The sequence below is a fragment of the Delphinus delphis genome, chromosome 19 (assembly GCF_949987515.2).
Source record: "Delphinus delphis chromosome 19, mDelDel1.2, whole genome shotgun sequence".
Lineage (NCBI taxonomy): Eukaryota > Metazoa > Chordata > Mammalia > Artiodactyla > Delphinidae > Delphinus > Delphinus delphis.
The window spans coordinates 3,739,770-3,756,417 of NC_082701.1; the positions used below are offsets into that span (position 1 = coordinate 3,739,770).

A 16,648-nucleotide genomic window follows, 5' to 3' on the forward strand; every position below is an offset into this window, starting at 1 on the left:
TCTGAAAACCAAGCAGAAGTTACCCTTGTGTGAGGGCGATTTACATTTATAAGGGAAATCTGCATTTGTGAGGGAATCTCCTTCCCTGTAGCAGGAAGAGGATGGCTAAACCTGTAGAAACTCTTATCAGTGGAAAAGGCAACACCTAACCTACAAAACAACCGTACCTTTGTTGATTGTGCTTTGCCTTAAAAACGTGGCTCTTCCCAGCCCAACATCTTCCTTTGTCTTTAGCTGGAGATGGTATTTAAGATGATGGCATGGACCATTTCTGAGAGCTGCTAAATTTTCCTGTACCTATTATTAAACATTTATCTGTTTTTCTCCTGTTTATCTTTTATTACAGGGGGATCTCAGTCAAGAATCTAGGAGGGTAGAGGAAAAATTGTTTTTCTTCCCCTACATAACCAAATAACCTTACGTTCTCTTTGATGAAGAAAAGTCAACATCCAGGTAAGACCCTTTGGGTGTCTACTACTTCACGTAACACAATTCCTTGAGTCTACTTGGAGGCAACCAGATACAGGTTGCTTTTTGAAGTAAGCAGTAACTTCATTTTACTCTGATCCAGAGAATTGATCACACTGGAGGAAACCCTTATTTTTTCTCGACTTCTGCAAGTGTGGTTTGGATTGCCCATCGACAAAGCACATGGTGACTCTCCTGATTAAAATCATGTTAAAACTTCGAATAAATCATTCTCCATGTCCCACAATTCCCATCATACGGAGAGGCTTTGAACCACAAATCAAAGAGCAGTTTGCTTGGCACAGCGTTGAAGTCATCTTTGAGAAATCACGGCCACTCCCTCCATCTGTGTCACCATGCCAATCACGTCTCTTTGGAATTTCACAGGCCATAGCCTTTGCTATGTGCCCTTTAAGCAACCCTTGTCCATCCCCCATGCCGCTGGCCTCCGGCCATCCTTCCTGGCGCACTTAAAACAAACTATAATTGGCATTTGCTTGGCTGGCAGTCAGTTTATTTTCTTGCTGCCTTTCCCAGTTGCCTTAACCATCGGATGTCTTGACAGTTGGCAAGTGGAGACTGTGGTTCTGATATGTCACATAAAATCTGTTGGATGAATATTTTCCTCTAGGAAAGAGTGAAAGTGAAATCCCATCCTGACCCACCCTCTTTCCAAAACAATAAACATTTCCTGGCTGCCGCAATTTTCCTAATCATTTAAAGCGGCACAGTTGTTATGGAATGGGCAGCTGAACTTTATACTTGCCTGGGCCATCTGTTCTAGAATTTAGTCTGTAAGAAGATTACTTCAGTGACTGCAGTTCGTGGCCAGGAGGGCAGGTTCCATCAGGGAAAGTGTGGGCGCTGTGTCACAGAAAAACAGAATCCAGAGACTCTGGAGGGACCATTTTTTGCTTCGTAATACTGAATATCAGTGGAAAAGATAAGGTTTTCTCCTAAATACATAGGTAATACAGAGACAAACTTATCTCCAGATTTATGGCCTGTGTTATGTTGTTGATACAAATGAGAAATGGTGGTAGAGGAAAGCCAAAGTGTATGATTCCTCTATTTTCCTGAGACATATTTTCCATTGTTAAGTAGCATCTTAAGTCGAGAAGTTCAGATAAAGGGAAAAATTTACACATAATAAATGTCATGGAGTAGGTAGGCCTGAAATATGGGGAGAGTAGAGATGAAGATAGTTTATTAAGGAAAAATACACTCACATGGCTTTTAATTCCTACTTTCCACTGTATTTCTGGGCCTGAGATATTACAAATAATGATGTTTCAACATCGTGTTCTTTGCCACAAGAACAAAGACTTATAGCTTTTTCTTAAGGTTGGTAAAGGACAAGTTAAAACTCTGTGCAGGATGTACAACCCTTAAACTTGAGCATATATAAACAATATAGACATTTAGACAATAGTCCTCACTCAGAGAAGGTAATTCTCTACGTGATCTCCTATCATGTGAATATGTGGATTTAGTTCATTTAAATGCCCGGTATATAAATAGAAGCAAGGCCAGTGGTTGAATGTTATAGAGTAACAGTTGTTTATAATAGAGGACGAACATCCATTACGAAGCATCTCAACTGTAATTCTCTGCCTCTTCAAGTAGCAAGCACATCAAATGGGGAAATATTAGAGAAGGAGGCTGGGATTCTCTAAATGCTATGTACTTTGGATGAGGCGTTGACTAGATGGCCTTTGTGATTCTGAAGAGTTGTGCACGTTGTACCTTAAAATTATATAAATGTGGACCTTTGTGTTATGTGGACAAAACAGGTTAATGAAAGGCTAGCAGAATCTCTGTGTCATTGAGAAAATCTGTTTTTTAACTTGCTTTTCTGACCTTCAGCAAATAGATGGCCAGTTATGTCTCCAGCCAAAAAGGGGGTTTATTCAGGATCAACAAGGAATTGCAGTTGGGGGTCTGGCACCACGGCCTGCCATGAGCAAGGAGAGGAGAACACTTTTAAAAAGGATGAAAGGGAGTTGGGAAGGTTTTAGTAAACAAAGAATCCATTGGAGGAACTAAGAGTTCGAAGTAGTGGCTTTTCATTGACTGATTGCGAGAGTCTCTCATTGGCTGAACGCTTGCCAGGCAAGAAGAGGAGTCTTTCTTCTTCCTTTTGGGCATGAGAGCTTCCCCCTTCTGGCATCCCAACTCTATTTTAATTGAGGTTTCTGTTTATTGATTTTTACAACTTCCACATATATTTATTAGTTGAAAAACTGTGGTCACAGAGAGTTGACATTTTAATGATTAACCAGGAGCAGAAGGAAAGAGATTGCAGAAAGTGAGCAATATATTATGGAATAATCTTACAGTGCATGTGAGTGGCTTTTATTTTGTGATTTAAATGTTTGTGAAATGACAAGTGCTTTACCGTGTACTTCTTTAAAAAAGAATATTTGGGGCTTCCCTGGTGGCACAGTGGTTGGGAGTCCGCCTGCCGATTCAGGGTACGCGGGTTCGTGCCCCGGTCCGGGAGGATCCCACGTGCCGCGGAGCGGCTGGGCCCGTGAGCCATGGCCGCTGAGCCTGCGCGTCCGGAGCCTGTGCTCCGCCACGGGAGGGGCCACAACAGTGAGAGGCCCGCGTACCACAAAAAAAAAAAAAAAAAAAAAAAGAATATTTGACAGTCCTTTGAAGCTCAGTATCCAGTAGCAGATCAACCTCTAGGGCTAAGTAGATTGAAAAGTAGATTCCGCAATTGCTCTCGTGCTCAAGAAAAGGGCAGTCTCTGTAGCAGTTTCTAGGAAAATTAAAGGGTCTTATTAATGTAAATATGGAAGAAAGGTAATAGGTAAGAGATACATCTTCTCTCCCATTGTCCCCTGACATTTTATTAACATTACCTCATTTAGGTGGAGGTGATATAGGTGTACCTTAAAAACTACATTTCCCAGCTTCACTTGGAGCTGGAGATGATCACATGATTAAGCTTCAGTCAATGAAATAAAAGTAGAAATCCCTTGAATTAGGGCGTGCAGGATGCTCTCTGTAAGGGGGCTGACTCAGCTGAAGATTTCTTTTTGCTTTTCCCCTTGGATCGGAAAACCAATTGGAAAGGGCAAGAGGTGGTGCAGTGGAGGCTAGAAGAAGGCTGCATCCTCAGTGGCATTGTGTGCTTGCTGTATGAGAGAAAAATAACCTCCCAATTTATTTAAGCCACTGTTTTTCAGTTTCCTGTTAAGTGATTTCTGATGGACATCAGAAGACCTGTTGTCATGATCTCCATGACCTGTGTTTTGTTAATTTTTCTGTTTGTGAGCATTAGCATTTATACTTGTTCTGTTCAATAAATGCAAGCCCTTTTCTCTGTTATAGAGGAGAAAAATCCCTTGATAAATTCAGTTTACTCCAGAGAATGGATTAAATAAGACATCCATGAAAAAGACAGTAAGAAAAGAATTTTGAAGGCATACAGGGAAATCAAAGAGGAGAATGTCCTGAACGCTTTTACTCTGATTTTAATAGAATTGAAAAATTTTTCCTATATCTTGAAAAAAATCTGTTTCTAAAATGTGGCCATCTCAGTTTCTTATACTGTAAGTCTCTGCTCAGGAAAATTTTATCCAGGAGTCTGAGAATCTGTTATTTATCTGAAGGACTTCATGGTAGGGAATTCTCTTCACTCTCTTGGTTCATTTGTCAAGGTCTCCTTCTATAACTCCCCCACTATTTCCATGCTCATAAAAGCTGTTAAGCATACGATATAACTTATCAGACTTATGCTTAGTATTGTGGAGGAATCCATAAGAAAACACACACACAAAATGCCTATTCACTTGGAAGATTCATGAATTAATGCTGTAAAGCTTATGTGGTACTTTATAAAATCAAGATAGTAAGTAATTTTAAACATTTGGATTGCTTGGTCTATATTTTCAAGTTAGGAAAGATAAATAAGAAATTCTGCCCTTTGTGTTCAAAGAATCAATGGGTGAAATACAGATTTTAGGGAAAGAATGAATTGAGAGTAGTTCAAGAAGACAAATCATCCTCCCCTCACACCACCAAACAAGCAAACAAAATAAATAAACGAACAAAAATGAAGCTAGAAGCTCAAAGTAGAGGTTGTATTTGACAGTGCGCCTCCTGTTTAAAAGGTTGATTCAACAGCTAAGCAACAGCCGTGGGGAGCGCATAAGGATGCTAATAATGACTAACACTTATCGACTGCTTAGTAAAGACTTGACCTATTCTGTACTAATTATATATAATATGTGATCCATTAAATAGTAGACAGTAATAATGTCACTGTTTCCTGTGCTTGTCAGTCAACATCCAGAGAACAATATGCAATTGTAGGTGACAGTTTTAAAAGGACAAACAACCTATTTCCCGGGGAAGAATGACTGGGTTGGGGAGAGGTCAGAAATCATGGGATGTTAGATCATGGGAAAGAAATGAGTGCATTCCGAACATCCACAATCTGTGTGCCCAGATCACAGCCCAGTTCTTACTTAATCCAATAAGAGCAGCTGATCTTTAAGTAACCACAGACTCCATCAACTTCAGATATCTTTGAGACGTGCAAATCTTCCTGGTCGTTGTATTTTGGAAAGTGTTACCTTGACACTGGCCCAAGTAACCACAGTTATTTTCTAAAAATGGCATTCGTAGTTCTCTCTAAGTAGTTCCAGGCAAAATATATAACCTAGACTTTTGAAATATACCATAGAAGATCCCCTTCGACTTTCTGGCTTATAGGCTGGGACTCTGAAGGACTGAACACAGAAACTCATATGAATTTTCTTGATTCCTTGGAACAATTGTCTCCCGGTGGTTAATGTATTTACAAAGGCACAGATTAGGGCCATTTGTCCTGGCTCCACCTGTTGACGTTGATCAATAAGCTGTTTCAGCACTCAACGACGTAAAAGATTTACACTTTCTTTCCACTGGAAAACATTCTTTGAAATCCACACAGTCATTTTAGGATCTGCTATAAAGACTCTTTTTCTTTTTGTGCCACTTATAGAAACAGAAACCCAAGCACCGAATATTTCAGGCATGAAATAATAATAATAGAAAAAAAATTATTCTAATCCTGTCATTAACACTTTTAATTGTTCAGTCTGTTGGATTAGCATCCCATTAGCATTGGCTGTTTTTAGAGTCTCAGAATTGATCTGTGAATAACAATGAGGATAGCAATGATCTCCTAAAGTCAAATTTATATAGATTGAATTTCAAGGTTTTGGCAGAAGACTTCAGAATAGTTTAGTCAAGAATGTTTTAGTCTACATTTTTAGTTATGGTTATGCACAAAAAGTACATCTATTATGCGTATATTTTGTCAGTAAATATATTATCATTTCAACAATGGAACAGATATTATCCTAAATATTGTGGGGATATAATATGATACTTTTCCCCAAGGAGGTCACAGTACAGCCAAGGTTAATGAGTAAGTAGGGGGTAAAGTGCGTGCGTGTGTGCGTGTGTGTGTGTGTGTGTGTGTGCACGCGCACGTGTGCATGTTCTGATGCTAACACAAGCCTTATCAAAGCAAGACAATAATTGACTTCTTTCACTTCAACTCCAACTTTCCACTAGGGAATAGTTCCATGTTAACGATTCAGAGGAAGAAGAATTTTAAAACTCTGTGTACCTTACTGTGGGTGGGATAGCTAGTCCATTAAAGCAGAAAATATGTTTAAAGGGCTTGGAATGGTATGAAAAGAAACAGTAAAAGCATCTGTGATTCCTATGTCATTAATCACCACTAAGCCCATCTTTATAATCTATGTTTTAATCATATGCACTGTCAACAAGTTAAGAAACTAACAAAGCATGTGAAATTGGCTAAGTTCCATACAGATCTTTTCAGAGATCTTGCACTATTACCAAAAGTACTTTGTCTACTTAGGGTACAAGAGTGAATGGTGCAAAAGAGAGAGACGGGTATATATTGTTAGTCATACTTTATGGAGGAAATATTTTCCAGGGCAGCAGCTCAGACTCTGCAGTAAACACCATAAATCAAAGACACTATAATGCTGTTGATAAACTGTCCTTAAGCCCTGTTGATAGGTTGAATATTATAGGGTGGATTAATTTCTTGGATTGGTGCTACATTTTAGTCATCCCTCTCTGTGTTTAAATAGACAGGCTCATGTAGTTCAAACAGGAGCAGGGGATGGGGAGGGGAATATATTGTAGATTCAGTTCATGAGAAGGTAAAAAGTAGGCAGCAGACTTTTCTTTTCAGTGGAATGGCTTTTCTTGGACCCATATAGGTCCAATATACGAGCACCCAATTAAATGCATGCTCATTTGATTAAATATAAAATTTCTGGGAAATGGTTTTTCAATGAATATAATTTTAAGTTAACTGATATTTTAAAGATGAGGAGGGTATCTAGTCCATGGAAAAATAGAGACACTTGATTAAACCTCTATCAAATTAATGGCATTTACTATACAGCATTATCAATATAATTTTTATATGAAAGACAAGAACTACTCGTTTTATTAAACAAATATTAATTTTCCCATTTGAAATGGGTGTGCATTTTCTGATTTCTTCATCTATCCTGACATTATTTTAGTTTTATTAAGTTTTTGAAGCACTACAGTGCCTTTCCCATGACTCAGACTGATACCATGTGTGCCCCTTCTTGGAAAATGATGAACACAGTTCACACTTCAGGTTTAAGTTACAAGAGAAGGAAAATAGAACATTTTGATATTCTTTTTCAATTCATTCCTATAATGGAATATTTAAGGCCAGTAAAAGACATGATTGGGAAAAACAAGTTTTTAAAAAAGTTTTTAGTAGTCCTTGGTCCTGAAAACACACGTGTCCAAAGATTTTACCCCATTTTGGACAAACATGTACAAATGGCTGGGTTGGTAATAAAAAGCCAGCTGCTGTCATACATGTCTAAGAAGAGAATGTTAATTGGCATTTTTTTTCATACTTTGAAAACATCGAAGATATATCACTCTTAATGTCCCACCCAATTGCTTGGAGGGAGACATTTCTTTATTGTTTTTCCAAATTAACATTTTTCCACTGGTGAAACATATTCATGCATAAACTCTTCTGATTTTTTTTATTGCTTTTACTCAATCCGTATTCTCCGTGACAACTCTCCTTGACCTTTGAAGAATGTAATGGAACCTGTTGCCATTGAAGCTCACTGTAGATGTTATAGTATTCTGTGTACTATTTTTGTTTTTCTTGCATCTGTTCCTACTATACAGACATGTATCTCTCCTCAAAAGAAAATGCAAAGAACAGTGCCATCTTCCAGATGATTTTTATTGCAGAGTTTCTATGTAATTTAACATGTACTTAATATGGTTTTCTATACCACAATTGTGCATTGTTATTAGGATATCTAAGAGGAGTATCATAAAATCAATTTAAAAGAAAAGTCTAATTCAGGGCATGATGTCGGCAAATATAGAATTCTGTAAATGTCTCCTTCCTTAAAGATCACATTTTATTTTCAGTACACAAATTTAGAATGTAACTGGCCAGCAAGAGTGTATGGGAGTGAATAGGAAGAAAGACATTTAGACCTCTGTGTCTGGCATCTATTTCAAGTCTGATGTGATACTATTTCTGCTCAGGCAAATCCCTAAGAGTTTTATTCCCTAAAGAAGGATTTTTTTTAAGTTCAGATATGCAAAATTGTAAAACAAGTCTATATTTTCTTTTAGTACCGTTTCAGTGTTTTCTTAGATTTACGATGATGAAAGTATAATTTATTGTCTCACACAGATTTCACTAGAACGTTCAACTTGTTTTCAAAGACTTGTAAAATAGTGTCTTGCAATTATCCTGGCTACTAAAAATGATGTCCAGTTCAATTTCATCAATATTGAATGAGAACATACTAGACAGCTCACAGGTGAGAATGTGTTCTTATAGTGAGAATTTATATATACAGTCGACCCTTGAATAAGGTGGGGTTTAATGGAGCCAACCTTCCATGCAGTCAAAGTCCAGGGATGACATAGTCAGCCCTCGGCACCACGGTTCCCCCAGATCTGCGGTTCTGCATCCGCAGATTCAACCAACTTTGGATGGTGTAATTCCGTAGTATTTACTTTTGGAAAAAATGTGTGTATAAGTGAACCCGCACAGTTCAAACCCATATTGTCCAAGGGTCAACTGTATATTCTAATAAATACTAGGAATATTTTATTCCTGACTTCTAGGAATACATAGCTTCCTGGAGACTGAAAATGTTATACACCTTCAATTATAATGCAATGAATGTCATATTATAGATATAAAAGCAAAATGCCTTGAAAGAAGAATAGTGTGTGACTAATATTTAACAGGAGTGTTAGGGAGAACCTCAGAAGAAGGGAGGTATGGATGGAATCATCCAACATCGATGGGAATTCAAAGTATATCAGCAGGCATTTCAAGAAAAAGGAGAGCTTGAAACACCGTGGCATGTTCCTGGAATAAAAAATAGTTTGACGTTGTTAAAATAATAGTGAATGTATGTATGTATGTATCGTACATTAGGGAATGTTAATGCCACGTTAAGTGGCATGTAACTAGGGGGGTCATGCCAGCTGTGGTGGATCCTGAAAGCACATCACATTTGTACCTAATCTTGTTGACTATGGAAGGTGTCTATTTTTTGGAAAACATTATTTACAATGACACGCTTTACGTGGAAAACTGAATGCCATCCATTTGACATGAACAGAGACATGAACAAAGTTCTTTTTTCACTATGTCAGGTTATGTTACCTCAAATTATGCTATTTAGTGGCAAAGCCACAATTCAGATTCAGATCTTTTGATTTATTTAAAAAATGAGTGGTTTGAATGACACCATAATAACATAATGTAGATGGCATGTGATACGTATAGTGCACGCATGTGGGTTTTTGTGTGCTTGTAGGTGGTAATAAGGCAGTTAAGACAATAAGCTCTCTTTTCATTTATTCTAGAGAGTTTCATAAACTTCATGTGCAGAATGACCCTATTAAAGACCACATTCCACATCGCAAGTCCAGGGATTTCTACCCAGTAGATCTGGGACAGGTTCTGTGACTCTCCATTTTAATCAATCATGCCAATCTAATCCATGAACCGGAGGTTCTCTGGCCCACATTTTGAGAAATAATTTTCGAAGTATTTAAAATAGTTGAAATAATTTTCAAACTTCAACAATATGATGATACAAATAAGATATTTGTATTAATTGAGATAAATCCCATAAGGACTTTTCTGAGACTGCTGTCTAGTGTTTGAATTAGCATATGCCTCGAAAGCAACGTAACTCTTAAAAAATTCTGAGGATGAAGAAGTATTTCTTCCTCTTTTTTTAAAGACCTCCTGCTTCCATACCGCCTTCCCTAACCCAAACTAATCTCACTTTGTGAACTTTGTTCCTTCGGGGTTGTAGAATGTGAATCAGCTACCCCTATAATAATGATCTTATTGATTGAAGGATTATAGATGATTATAATTTACTTTTCTTTCAAAGTTAAAGATATCCTAAACCTGATTTCAGTTTGCCTAGATTTTATTTTCTCATATATAGGTTTCTTTGTTCGTTTGTTTGTTTTAACAAAACTTAGATTTGCCATGGTAAGTTATAGGTATATTTGAATCTAAGATTGTCTAGAAAAACCCAGTTCCTGTGGTTACTTTGGCCAGAGCGCTATACACATTTGTCTAAAATTTCAGAGTCATTAGAGAAGCAGTTCTAAAGATATACTTGCTAAATCTTGGAATTATGCATGTATTCCTTGCATGTTGATGTTGCAGGTGACATTTTGGTTCTTCCTATTATTAGCTTGTAAAACTGAGAAAATAAAATCATAAAAATACAAAATGACGGTGCATGTACGTTTGCTTTCTAACAATATTTCTGGCATTTTTAGAGAAGTTAATAACTACCGTTAGGTTGCAGACAACCTCAATTATGTGATAATGGATTTATCAAATTAGTGACTGCCCCTGTAATTCTTGAGTTTGAAAACTAGCAAACTGAGTGTCACGGTCAAGTAGAATTACTCGAAGTAAAACATGGATGGAAATTAAAAAGTGGATATTTTTAACAAACAAATAAATGAGCTATGTGGTTTCATTCTGCATATTCTAACAGTCAAATAAACAGAGTTGTTTAAACAAGCTCATTTGTTTTTAAGTTTCTTCCGAGTCAAATACAATTTCATATGAAATATTACGAAAAAGATAGCAAGGCAATATTTGGAATTGCATACTTCTGCCAGTTGCACAGTAAGCTATGTGACACGTATAAAGGCAGTGAAATTATTTATGCAGAAAAGCTAAGGCCAGGAGCTGTTCATTTATTTGTTCATTCAGCCAAGGTTAAGCAAGTGTTTTCTATGTGTAAGACACTGTTCTCAGCAGGGGATGGTGCAAACGAATAAAACATTATCCCAGGCCATGGTGGAGATATGCACTGGGGAATAACTACAATAAAGGCATCAAATCTAGCCCTAGTGTGAGGGGGCAGTCAGTTCAGGAAATCCTGAACAGAGGGTCTATACTGAGTGCTTCATAGGATGTGCTAGGAGCTGTCCAGCCTCAGGGCAAGGAGAGGTTGCCCCGGGCACTCCTGGCATAGAGGATGACAGCAAGAAATTGCACCCAGATACGTCAGATGCTTTCAAAGAAATGCAAGAAATTCTCTGCTTCTAACTTCTTTATCTTGATCTCTTGGATGGATGGATGGATATAAACATCAAGAAACATACATATGTATAAATATATATATACTTTTTTATACAATATTTATGTATTACATAAATTTGTAAGGGCTAATATTTCATTTTGCCATTTTGTACTGGATGAAACTTTGCTTGGTTAGAATATTCTCGCTCACACCTTATTCTCTTGTGTACTTTGTAGACAATAATCTAATGACTTGTGGCATTGCAAGTTGTAACGGAATTCAAAACCAAACATACTGATCCCTTGTGGGTGGCTTGCTCTATTTGTACCGGTACCTAAACTATTCTTTCTTTATCATCGATGTTCAAAAACTTAATCAGAATATGTTCTCAAGACCATTGTTTTCTATGATTTTCCTTTTCTAATACATTCAATGAAATGTGTCCTTCCTATCTGGGGTTCAGTTTCTCATTGATTTCAGAGACAGTTGCCCGTTTTATATCCAGAATAGTTTCTTTTGCTGCATCTGTTGAATACTTTAGATTAAGGATGCCAAGTATTCTTACAGTGTACTGTTTTCACCCATTCTGCATGACATTTGCAACTTACCTCCAACTTCTTGGAGGTAAGGTAGACTTCTTACCCCCATGCTGTCTTCTGAGGACGTGGGTGTGGGTGTAGAGGGAGACCCGCTGAAACCCTCTGAAGCTTTGAGTTTTTGCTAACGGACACTTGTCCTAGTGTTCCTTCTGAAGTCTCAACCTCTTTCCAAGCAGTCAAGATCGTATTTCATCCTCTTGGGCTACAGTTCATTCTCCCAAGACAGAACAATTCCATGGTAGCGTGGAAAGTCCTGGTAGCCATTCCAAAGGGTGTCATCACCCTGGTGGGTAGAAGGTAGGGTGAGTCTACTCTGAGAATTTTTTTTCTTGGTTTTCCTCCAAGCTGCCTGTCTGCCCCTTTCTCTCCCACATCTGTCCTCCTTCCTCTAAACTAAAATTCTAAACAAAAAATTTCAGTATTTTCTGTCCTCTCTACTGTTTCTGGACTTCCGGAAGCTATTTATGAGTATCAGGCTCTTGGATTTCTTTCTTCAGCCCCTCCTTTTACAAGATTTGTTTGGTCATGAACTTTTTCTTCTCTGCTGCTGGCGTGTCAGTGTCCTTCTTCCCCATCTTTCACTTCCTCGGATTCACTGCACCGGGTCTTGGAGCCTGTTGTGTTCTACCATCTTCAATGGTTCATTCTCACAATACACTCGTCACTTTCTAAACTCTCTGAAAACCCTTGCTGGAATAAAGGGAACCCCGGCTAATCTTTGATATCATTTCTTGCTAAACAACCAAGGGAGGTCTCATCTGAGGCCATGGTGCTTGTCTGTTTGTGCTTATTGTATTTCAGTTCTTTATTCTTTTACCGTCTTATCCAAGCCCCTTCCCACACACTAGACTATGAATGTCCTCCCTACCACAAGCTCCATTGAGGCGAGGGATAAGGAGCTTTCTCTTCACGTAGCACCAAGTCTAGTCCAGAATAGGGAACTAATAAGTATGGGCTGAAGGAATAAATGCATCTCTTGTGAATCCTTGTCATCAAAAATAAATATGATACTTCAAAACAACAGATTCAAGAGTAATCATTTTCACTGTTAGTCTTATATAAGAAATTGTATAAACATTGCATTCTCTTGTACTAAATGAATTGTGAAGGGACTACTAAGTTGTTTCTTTTTGGAACTTGAACGATCAGCTCTGATGCTAATTCACGTTATCTCTTCCAGACACCTGACAATAATTACCTTAGTGATAAATTTGACCGCAGAAAATTGTTCTGTTATCTAGAATTTAAGCAACAGATAAAGAATTAAATGCATTTAAATAGAGGATTTATTCTTTAACATCCTGATACTTTGAGCGCTGAAGTGCTCAAGCCATGTGACAAATAAGTGACCTCAAAACAGGGAAGCCCTTATTGGTGATTCTCTAACCAAGGCAAGGTTTTAAAACCTATACTTTATTTTTACTAATATAAGTAATAGAGGACTGAATTGCTCAGCTAATGGCTGATGACATTTATATTTATTTTAAATGTTTATTTATTTATGTATTTATTTACTAGGTATATGTCAAGTACCTATCACTATAAGGAAATGTGCTGAACACAGAGAGAATCTGAAAAGATGAGTAACGCACAGCCCCTTCCTCCAAGATACGCAGCTAAGAAGGAGGCATAAGATGAGTTTCAAATAACTCAAAGTAGAATGAAATAAACACGTAAGAGAGCTTGAGGTTGTGTGAGGATTCTGAGGGTGAAAAGATCACATCAGGCAGGCACTCTGGTCCATTAAAAAGCACAGACTCTGGGGTCAGAGAAGCCCAATTCTTCTGCCTATGCTCTTCCCATTTATGACCTTGGTAAGTCTCTGTTGTCTCATGTGTAGCACGAGAATCCTACTAGAAGAATGTTCACAAACTGCTTTACAGCCAGCATAACCTGTGGATGTGACCCTTCTTACTTAAGGAATGGTAAAGATAAAGAGGTTATTTCTGGGATATTAGTCCACACTTCTCTGAGTGATTGCTCTAAACTCAAAGCTGAGAATGCCATTACTCTGCTCTGAATTCTTCCACAGGTGGCCGTCTGTTTCAGATAAAGTTCGCACAAGTTAGGAGAGTGAACAAGTCTCTCCGTCATTTGGTTCCTGGCTGTCTCTTGAACTTCATCTCTAGCTATTCTCAATTAAGTATGTCCTCTAGATGAAAGATGGTCTAGCCTGTCGGAAAGAAGTTCTTCAAACACATCACGAACCTTCGACATTTGCACTTGCTCTGCCTTCTGTTGAGAAATCTTTCCCCACCTAAGAACCAGGCAAAAACCATGTCCTCCATAGAATAATTTAGAAGACATTTTTTTTATTCTGAGCTTCCCTCTCCCCACATCAGAGAATCCACTCTTTACTTCTCCCTCCATCACTCCCATTTACCTGTATGGACTTTCATTTTAGCATGTATAGTGTCACTTATATTCATTAATTCTAGTGTGTCTTTTTCATGAGAATCAGAATAGTCCTATACGAAATATTTATCAGTATGTTTTCTCTCCTAAGAGGCTGTAAGATATTCCAGGTAATGTGTCATTCCTTACTTAACTTTGAATTCCCAGAGAGCCTAATTGCTTATTGAAAAATGAAAGAAACCAATAACCACCCAATCAATTCACGTAGTTAAAAGGTGGCGCATTGACAGTGTTTCTGTTCCCTTAGAGTATATAATGTACTTCCAGAAAATTCATGAGCCCAAAGAGGGACAAATGGACACATATATCATAGCGACCCCATTGACCATCGCCTTGAATGACAGATGAGGGCCCATGAGGATGCTCGCTAGCCAGTGGACAGAAAGAGCCGTCAGGAGCGCTACTTAAAGAGTCACCTGACAATTTGCAAAAACTCCCTTACACCTCAAAATTCTCCTTCACTTTCCATCCAAGGCTTCCATCTTGGGAAGCAACAACCAAATGTGTACTTGCACACTTGTGTCTGTCTGGGTGGAGGACAGAGGGAAAGACAGCTTGAGATGAAGTTAGAATCAGAATACAGAACTCGTATCCAGCGTTATAGTTTATAAATGCTTTAAGGTGCATCTATGCTGGCGATAATTCCTCTTCCCCCTATTGTCTCTCCTAAAAAAAAAAAAAAAGGTTAAATCTGGAAGAACTGGGCAAGAATACCAACATATATAAGTGTAAGTGGGGGTGCCATTAGAAGCATGTGCACAGGTTCGTACCTGGATGTCATAACCAGGCATTAATTAGTAGTTATTCAAAGGGAGTTTTTCAAATCAAAGCCCTTCACTTGTTTCCATAAGCATTTATTCAATTTAGCTTGACCACAGAACATGAAGTTGGCCAAGAATGTCATTTGGAATTTGGATGAAAGAACATTATCAAAATTCAGGCAAAGAGAAGAGTCAATAAACCTTTACCAAATTTACACGTCCCCTCTTTTTTTTTTTTCCCTCCCTCTCCCTATTCCTTGCCCCTCTCCACCACCAATTTTTCTCTCTCTCTTTCTTTCTCTCTTTCAACTACTTATGGTGAGAGTTTAACATTGCCATGATGACACTCCCAACAAACATGGATCTGAGGAATGCGTTTGTTGCCTACACTATGGTGATAAGCACAAGGGACCATTGATGGATAGATAAACAGCTGTTAACCCCCAGAGCCAAGTCTCCTTCTGAATGTTCACTAATGCCAAGAATCATAAAAGTGTGGGTCTTGAGATAAGAATGATGAACACATGAAAAGGATTTAGCAAGTGCTTACACTTTTTTTTCCATTCTAGAAAAATCTTATCAGATAACAGGTTTTGGAAGAATTTAATATTAAGGCTTTCTCTCTATAGGAAATGACATAAACTTTAGGGATGGAAGTGTTTCCTAGTTTCACTTACCAATTATTTCATTTTAGATGATTTTGTAATATTACATAATATTCATTTTATCAACATGAGGTGTTGAGATCTCAAAAACATTAAGTCTTAGTGTTTCTCAAACAAGGTAACAAATACTGCTCCCAAATACAAATTTTTGGTTTTGAAATGTAATATATTTCTAAAATATGGGGCATACATTTTGTCTCTTATCTCCAAGTTTACATAAAAAAATTATTATAAATTACCACTTTGAACCATATAAATGGTTAATAAATATCATTTTTAATGTGTAAGGATTTTTATTTTCTCACATATAAATCATTAGTTCATCCAGATTTTGTGGATGTTTGGCAGGGAGCCTCAGCTAACTGCAAAGGTTAGTGCACAATCCAGAATCATGAAACAGTTGCAGAACTCTAACGTGTTGAGTACCAAATTCAAAAACTGGGGGTAGGAGAGTAAGGAGGGGAACTTTCAGCAGAAGAAACATAGCTAATAGAAGGATAGTTATATATATGGCTTTAAAATATGTATCGTCTTTGGCTTAAAGTCTGTTTTGTCAGATACAAGTATAGCTACTCCTGTTTTCTTTTGATTTCCACTTGCATGAAATATCCTTTTCCTTCCCTGCACTTTCAGTCTATGTGTGCTTAGAGCTGAAGTGAGTCTCTTTTCAGCAGTGTATAGTTGGTCTTGTTTGTTTGTTTGTTTGTTTTCCCCATTCAGCCACCCTATGTCCTTTGATTGGACAATTTAGTCCATTAATATTTAAAGTAATTACTGATAGGAATGGTCTTATGCTTGCCATTTTGTTTATTGTTTTCTGGTTGGTTGTTAGTTTCTTTGTTCCTCTCTTGTTCTTCCTTTGTGATTTTCTGTAATGGTGAGCTTTCATTCTTTTCTCATCTTTTGTGTGTCTACTATAGGTTTTTGCTTTGTGATTACCACGAAACTCACATAAAACATATTTATAGGTGCTTATATTTAACAAATACCATCCTCTGCTTTTACCAGACATACAGATGAACACTCCAAAAGTTTAAACAGCTAAATGGAACAGAGTATTTGACATTATTTTTCCTTTCCATACTATTAGAACTTAT

The 16,648-nt window shown here is 37.6% G+C and overlaps 1 long non-coding RNA gene across 1 annotated transcript in view; it reads left to right on the top strand.

Annotated features, from left to right (window-relative positions):
* The first annotated feature begins 347 nt into the window (after positions 1 to 347).
* The window catches only part of LOC132414437 (uncharacterized), a 215,206-nt gene continuing 198,905 nt past the window's right edge, over positions 348 to 16,648 (top strand). Inside the window, exon 1 of the long non-coding RNA XR_009516955.1 lies at positions 348 to 453. This is a non-coding gene — a long non-coding RNA (uncharacterized lncRNA). The remainder of the gene's footprint in view (positions 454 to 16,648) is intronic.